This window comes from Caloenas nicobarica, chromosome 3, assembly GCF_036013445.1.
Source record: "Caloenas nicobarica isolate bCalNic1 chromosome 3, bCalNic1.hap1, whole genome shotgun sequence".
Taxonomy (NCBI): Eukaryota; Metazoa; Chordata; class Aves; order Columbiformes; family Columbidae; genus Caloenas; species Caloenas nicobarica.
This window is the reverse complement of record NC_088247.1, coordinates 46,936,893-46,944,232: the sequence shown is the minus strand read 5'-3', so window position 1 is coordinate 46,944,232 and position 7,340 is coordinate 46,936,893. Positions and strand designations below refer to the sequence as shown.

Below are 7,340 nucleotides of genomic sequence, written 5' to 3'. Positions count from 1 at the left end.
ACGTATCTCTATTGAGTCACTTGAAATGTTGTAATTACATATATTTCCTGCTTTAATAAAATCTTGGTGAAAGGTTTAGTTACTATGGTCCTTCATAGCTCTGGAAGAACTGGCAAGCTGGAAAGGGGAAAAGTACCTTTCCCGTCAGTTCAAAGGAAATGGAGTATTCTCATTTCCACTTGCAGAATCCACTCTTTATCAGGCTCTACAGACACTTCTTGTGACCTTCTGCAGTGCAGCATCTGGGCACAATATTCTCATCTTATTACTTTTTTTTCACCGAAGATATTAGTTTATAAAGCCCAGGAAAAACTGGGCATAGGGTGAGAAGACATTTGAGGAAAAATGTATGATTAGGCAGTTAATCATGTTCTCCTCATAGCTGCCAGTGATATGTGTGTGTGTGTATGTGTTAGGATTTAGGATTTCTCCATTGCTTCCGAATCTAAACACAAACACACACAAGCATCCCATCTTTCTTCAAAACCACCAATTCTGGGCAATCATCTAACAAACTTGATTACTTTTCTGCATTACTTAATGAAGTTTTGTTAAAAATATGTATGCTCAAGTTCTAAAAATAGGAAAGAACAAGATTTAGCTTGAACTTTTGAAAATGAGTGGCTCCCTACTCAAACAGTTTTCCCATGTCTAACAAGAACTATTTTACTAACACTGCCTTCAAAAATGTCTATTAGAGGCTTGGAAGATAAAGAAAAATCATGTACTTCTCCTCACTGCCAAAATGTAATTTGAGTCTTCCCACCACACAAGATGTACACAGTATTTTTAATTACTTCATATGGATGAGGCAGTTTAGTAACTAAAACATTAAGACACTTGGCAGACACAAAACAAAATTATTCTGGGAAATAGATACGGGGGACAATGTTCCTAAACTTCTTCACATGACACAAATTGCTAATAAGAGGGTTATTAACAACAGTATTTAGGAACCTTTAATCACTAATACAGTGTGATCAGGAAGCTATTCACAATACACCTGCATCTGGCAAGCTGGACAAGACTGGAGTGTTTCTGAATATAGTGATGCTCCTTTTCAGGTGTGACCTTGAGGATGACAGGTAACCGCACAGGCTTGAAGGGGAGACTAGAACATATATAGCTAATCAAGTATACATCATCACGCAAGACAAAAGCCACCAAAGGCTTAAAGGAGGAAGAAAATAAGGAAACGATATCCCATCTTCACTCCACACTTTTGGAATGTGGGCAGATCATAGCAAAAGTTTAAGTGTCAGGAAGATTAAAGGAAAACTGCTAAAGCCAAAAAGGCCACTCACATCGTCTGGGGTAAGTCAGTCGTGTCTCTACAGACTTCAGTGGAGATACACTGATTTACACCAGTTGATGTTTTGGCCCGACGGCTTCACAGAAGATACTATCGATTAAATGTGTGTTCTATTTTGATTAAAAGCTTCTCTCACCATCAGAGCACATCTTGCCCCAGCTGGAAGCCACTCTGACATTTTTCTTTTTGCTAGAAAGTACCCTATAGGCAAATTCCAAAATAATAATTAAAAAAAAAAGTCTACATAAATTGTCAACTACTGTTTGTTATTATTTATCATTTTTGGCACACACAGGCATGCCAGGCACTTTATAGAAAATACTTCTAAGACAATTCCCTGCCCTGCAGAGCTTAAAAGACAAGGGTTAGTCCGTTCTGCAAAGACAGGGCACTGGGCACTGCTTTACTGAAAATTATTCCAATTACTTCAGTGGCTTTCCTCACAGTAGTAAGATTGTGCTTATTACACATGCTAGCAATTTCAAGTCTCATGTGATGAACATGGCAAACAAGGAAGGATAAAAGAGAAAGATATTTCAGAAATAAATGGTTCAGATGCACTGCACTTTTTCTGTGCATTTAATATGCCGAGTTTTCACCAAAAAAAAAACCAAACCAAAGTCTTTAAACCTTATCTTTCAAAATGTCATTAAGCAAGTATATGATGCTTAGTGTATGGTTTCTAATGCGATTCATTGCTAATGAAGAGATCCCTAGCATTGGTTTTAATAAGAAAGAGGAATGGGAACGGTGGCAACAACTCTTGGAGAGTAACACCCATCTGGTTCCAAGCACAGCCACCCAGCCCGGCACGCAGCAGCACAACTGCAAACCCTGACAAGCCCCCCGCCCAGCCTTCAAAGCAAAAAGAAAAGTGGAACATGAGCCCAACTGTGAAACTGAAAGAACTATCAGGTTTGAGGAGGGCTGCAGGAAAGAAAAAAAAAAAAACAAACCCTCATAAATTACAAAGCTTAACAAGGAAGATCGCTTTTAACTTCACATCCTGAGTATCAGAAAGCCACTATCATAATTTCAGATCACCCAAAAGAGAGGAGTGACTTATCAGCTATCAAAACGCATTTCTAGAAATACTGTGCCTTCATGTCATGGAGTATCTTCCCAAATGTTACTTGGGACCGATAAATATTTAATTTGAATGAATAAGGCATATCCATAGTGTCAAGGAATGACTGAAATGAACATCTAATATGTCGTAAATATATACATAAAAGCACATTCCTTTCTTTGCTTCATTCTACGGGCCGTAGGAGTTTCACAATAAGATTTCAGTACTATCTCAGGTTAGGTCTTTTGCTTTTACAAAAGCTATCATTTGAATAACTTTCATTGCGGCTATAATATGATTGGCAACATGTAAAGAAAAAAACGCCACAAATACTGTCAGACTTCTTCATTTGCACAAGGATTTTAGGAAAGGAATGACGATTTTCTTTATTTATCTATTGCTGCTTTTAAGACATAGGTAGAATCTAGTTAGTTTTCATTAGTCTCAAAGGAATGAATTTTGCAAACAAAGCCAGAAGAAATCAAACCTGTGACATTAGACAATCTGTATTCTAATTATTTTCAAAAATACAGTTTTGGCCATTGAGAAGAGCATTTCCAAACCTATCAGTTAAACACACAGCACTGTATTTCAATCACAGCCACAAGACATGAAATACACTATTATTAAGTGTTTTAGCAAGCTTTTAACAGCTGCTGAGAACATGAGCATTTCTATGTTTTTTGGCAAAATCTAGCAAGTTTGGAAATCAGGAAGAAGAGATCTAGCAAAGACATTTTTAGGATCAAATATCTCAAAAAATAAAAATCATAATCTAAGCAATCATACATGCCACTTACAGTTAAACTGCCAGTTGTCCTACTCTGCCTGTTCTTCTGTAGTTTCATATTATGTTGTAATCTTTTAATTCTACAAGGGGAAAAGTCAGTATGAGTACTAGAGGTACTCAAAAAACTTTAAAACTCCCACTGTGAAACAGCTTACTGTTTGACAGTGTGCAGACTTCCAAAATTATATTAGGTGCTTTTTAAAGGTTACCTACTTCAAATCGAAATTGATGGAACAATCATTTTCACTTCCATCCAAAATGCTTTACAGGAATTACACAGTGTTTTAATTTGTTAGGCATATTATACTGGCTTACCTATTTTACGTACAATTATTTCCTCTTTGGAAGTGTTTCACAACTATTCATTTGAAAGATGCAGTGACCCACGTAAAAGTATTACTACACAAAAACTTAACAAAAATACACTGCTAGCAGCAGAATCCATGGGAACACTTTAGCATTAGAAATTCTTTCAGATAACTTAATTGGCTTTTATTTGCCTGAAAGAAATTATATATTTAGAGAAGAAAGGTGTATTTTGAAAAATCTTATAGTTCATTTGGAATTAGCATTTAATAGTTATCAATCAGAGCAAAGCAGAGTTCATCTGAACAGGCAAGCTGGAACTCAGGTTAATTTGTCATCCATGATTACCACTTGGAAGTTCACTGAGTTTATTAAAGACAACTACTGTGTGATAAGGACAGTAGAGACACTATTAACCATGTCATTTAACTTGCTTGAGTTGGCATCGTGCCCAAGTCCTTCAGATCAGTATATCAACACACTTGTTGCTGGCAGAGACTCATTTAAAGGGGAGGGAAGAGAAACTCCATCAGAACTGAGTGTGTGGTACAGATTTCTACAGTAACTCATGAGAATAAACAGCATTACTCAGTCTTTGTATTTTCGATTCCTAGACAAGAGAATGACAGAATAAGGAAAATCAAATAAAAGGCGCCGTTCTTCCAAATAAAACAAACGCATGAATGAGAAAGCATTTTTACAATTTTCATTTGAAATTACTTGAATTTGCATTTACTGGAACAGTGTATTTTGCTTGTAACTGCAAACTAACAAAGACACCCCCCCCCCCGATCACTTGCTCTGCCAAATTTGATGATCCTGTATCTTTCCCACCCTTGCCTCCTCCCCAAGATCTTCTGCTTTCCCTTTATTAAGCCTGTAGGAAGAAGAAAAGTTCTGGTGGCTGGACACAGTTTATTTTCAGGAGTATTAAGAGTAATTTTATTTCACTTCATACAAAATCACGCCACGAAGTAACATAACACCACATTTGGGAAAGCTGCAATTAAGAAGGTACGAGGATTTTTTTTTTCCCAGTTCATACCAAAATTAATACTAACATCTTTGCTGAAAACAACCTACATGTTAAGCTAGGCAAAACAACCTATGTGTTAAGTTAGGCACATTACTTCCATGTGTAGAAAATAGTCGCGACAGAAACTTTTTCATTGTACACTTCATCTCTTGTTTTCCTAAGCTATGTCCTGATTAAGAAAAGAAAGGGTATGCCTTTTTGGAAGGGAGGAATTTATCAGCTTAGCAAGCATCTTGGTGCATAAAAGCAGCTTTTTTTGTTCGCTAAAAAATGCTGTGCTTCCCCATATCCACGCTGTGGCCAGCAACAGCTCAGCATTCTCTCATTTATCACTTCCTAGCACGAGTGCGCTGGCACCGCGGGCCTGAGCAGCAGGCAAATAAATACTCAGGTACGCATAGTACGTGGCCCCGGAGGATGTAACTGTTGGGGAAAAGGCTCTCTTACCTTCCACAAATTGTTCTCCGCTGTCTTCAAGCGAATGATCTGGAAACACAAAACCAAAAACCCCCTGAAGTAACAGCACAAGCCGCAGCCAGCCCCGCTGCTTTGCCGTCCCCCTCCACACACCCTCCAGACCACTTTTCCCACCACTTGCGCTACAGTGGCTTTCCCGTGGCATTTATTTTTTACTGGTGAGCCATAAAATTGCCTGCTTGTCCAATTAATGCAGGCATCATCATTTTCATTTACCTTTCACCATCTCCAGGGAAGGAAAGCAGAGGGGGGAAAGCAGAAAAGCAAATGCATAAAAGAAGCTTCAGAAACACGAGTTTCAACTCTTTTACGATCCCAGATAAAGGTTAATAGTTAAACTCCTTCCTCCCCCTCCCACCCTCACAATTATTGATGCCCTTCAAGAAATGAAATGAATGTTTTTTTGTTCTCATTTACCAGAGGCTAGACAAACTGTCAACATCTCCACTTTATTTACGGGTTGAGCAAGAGCAGTTCCTCAAACATCAACATTTTTTACGTTAATCCTGGAGAGAATCCACTTCTGTAAAACTACAAAATTTGCCAACTTCTGTAGTATTTATTTTTAACGAACGAGAGCGAGAGCCTTGCGCTATCCTCCCTGCCCTCAGAGGAGAGGAAGGAGGAAAGTGTAGCTTCACTCTCCCGACTTTAAAGCCCTTTTCCTTCCCACACCACTCAGCCTCTGGTCACTCTCCATGCCATCACCCCTTCCCACCCCCCAAAATCTCTCCCCTCCTGATCCCCCACCTGCTCCACGTCCAGTGAGATTTCAAGGCAGGAAACAAAATCTGCCAAGTGGTTCCTTTCGGGCGATTTCTTCAACCCGTCTGGAGGTTTAAACCTGAAAAACAAACACCTCTATTGAATGCAAACTAAGCTTTGGGGGTTGCCGAGTTAATTCCTCGGCAGACAAGCTACTCTCAGTGTCTGGTTACACAAACATACCTACAGACAGGTTGGAGGGGAGTCCCTTAGAAACCAAAGGGCGGGGGGGTGGAGAAAAAATAAATCAAAATAGGTACAGAGGTTGGAAGGGGGAACTCGGGAGGGCAGCGGGGTGGGCAGACTGGAAAGAGGGGAGACACGCAGCAGGAGACAGGTTTAATATCGGGAAGGGACGGGGAGAGTTAAAACAAGAGGCAATCCGGGAAGGGGCAGAGACCCCAGAGCTCTCAACCTGGGCGGGGGGGGAGCGGGGAGGGACGGGTGTCCTTTCGGTTGGCGGTGATAACAAGTTTTTATACACAGCCTAAATAAAACAAAGGACGGGACAAACCCGTCCGGCCGCGGGTGACGAGCGGGCTGCTCCGGGGGCGGGCGGGCGGCGGGGCGGGGGGGGGCCCGGCATCGGGTGTCACCGCACACCGCCGCCCCGCTCCGCGCCCTCCCCGCCGCAGGCGAGGCTGCGCTCCGCACCGGCACCTCGCCCGCGGGCACCCCGCTGCCGGCAGCGGCCGCCCCGCCTGCCGGCCCCCCGCCCGCCCCTCGCCGCCGCCCCGCTTACCTGCCGCTGCCCCCGGGCGCCGCGGGCCGGCCGCGCCCGCCGGCCGCCGGCCCCTCGGCTCATCGCAGCGGGCACAAAGGGGCGGCGGGGCAAGGCCGCGCCGGGAGCCCCGGGAAGAGCGGTGCTAAGAGTAGCGGTGAGCAGCAGTGACAGCCGCGGCGGCGGCGAGGAGGAAAATTAAAAACAGTAATTAAAAGGGAAAAAAAAAAAAAAAAAAGAGAGACAAGGGGACGACCACCCTAATAACCCGCCGTGACCATGCCGGGGAGGTGAGTCCCTCCTCCCGGGGGCAGCGCTGCGGGGCGCGCCCCTGCCCTGCCTGAGGGGAACGCGGAGGAGGTGGGAGAGGGGGAGCCGCCCGCCCTGCCCTGCCCTGCCCTGCCCCGCCGCCCTGCCCAGCCCCCCGCGCCGCCGCCGCCTCCAGGGACGAGCGCGAGTGCGGGCGCAGAGGGAGAAGCCGGCGCTGCGGGACGCGGGGAGGGGAAGGGAAGGAGAAGGAGAGGCGGCGCGGGGCCGCTGGGCGCTCCTGCCGCGGCGGGCGGGGAGGGGGCACCGCCGCCGGGAGAAATCACACACGCACGCCCCCTCCCCCCAGCCCCCGTCGATCGCCTCCCGGTGCTCGCCCGCCGCAGCCCCGTGCGGCCGGGCCGCTTCCCGGCTGTCACATGGCTCCTGCCGCCACCCCCAAGGGGTTTCGGGAGTCGCTTCACTTTCACTTCGGCCCCGCCGAGGGGCTCCCGGGGGACCGCGGCGCCTGACAGGAGCCCTCGCAGCGAGGGGCTCACCCGCTGCCCCGGCTTCAAGGGGGCTGAGGGGGCGAGCGGAGTCCCCTCGCCCCCAGCC

At 45.1% G+C, this 7,340-nt stretch overlaps 1 long non-coding RNA gene across 1 annotated transcript; it reads right to left on the bottom strand.

Annotated features, from left to right (window-relative positions):
- Positions 1-5,791: 5,791 nt before the first annotated feature.
- LOC135986582 (uncharacterized) lies at positions 5,792-6,595 on the bottom strand. Its single transcript, XR_010605904.1, has 3 exons — positions 6,498-6,595; positions 5,939-5,963; positions 5,792-5,834 (listed from the first exon to the last, which is right to left on the bottom strand). It is a non-coding gene; the product is annotated as an uncharacterized LOC135986582 (long non-coding RNA).
- Positions 6,596-7,340: the final 745 nt, after the last annotated feature.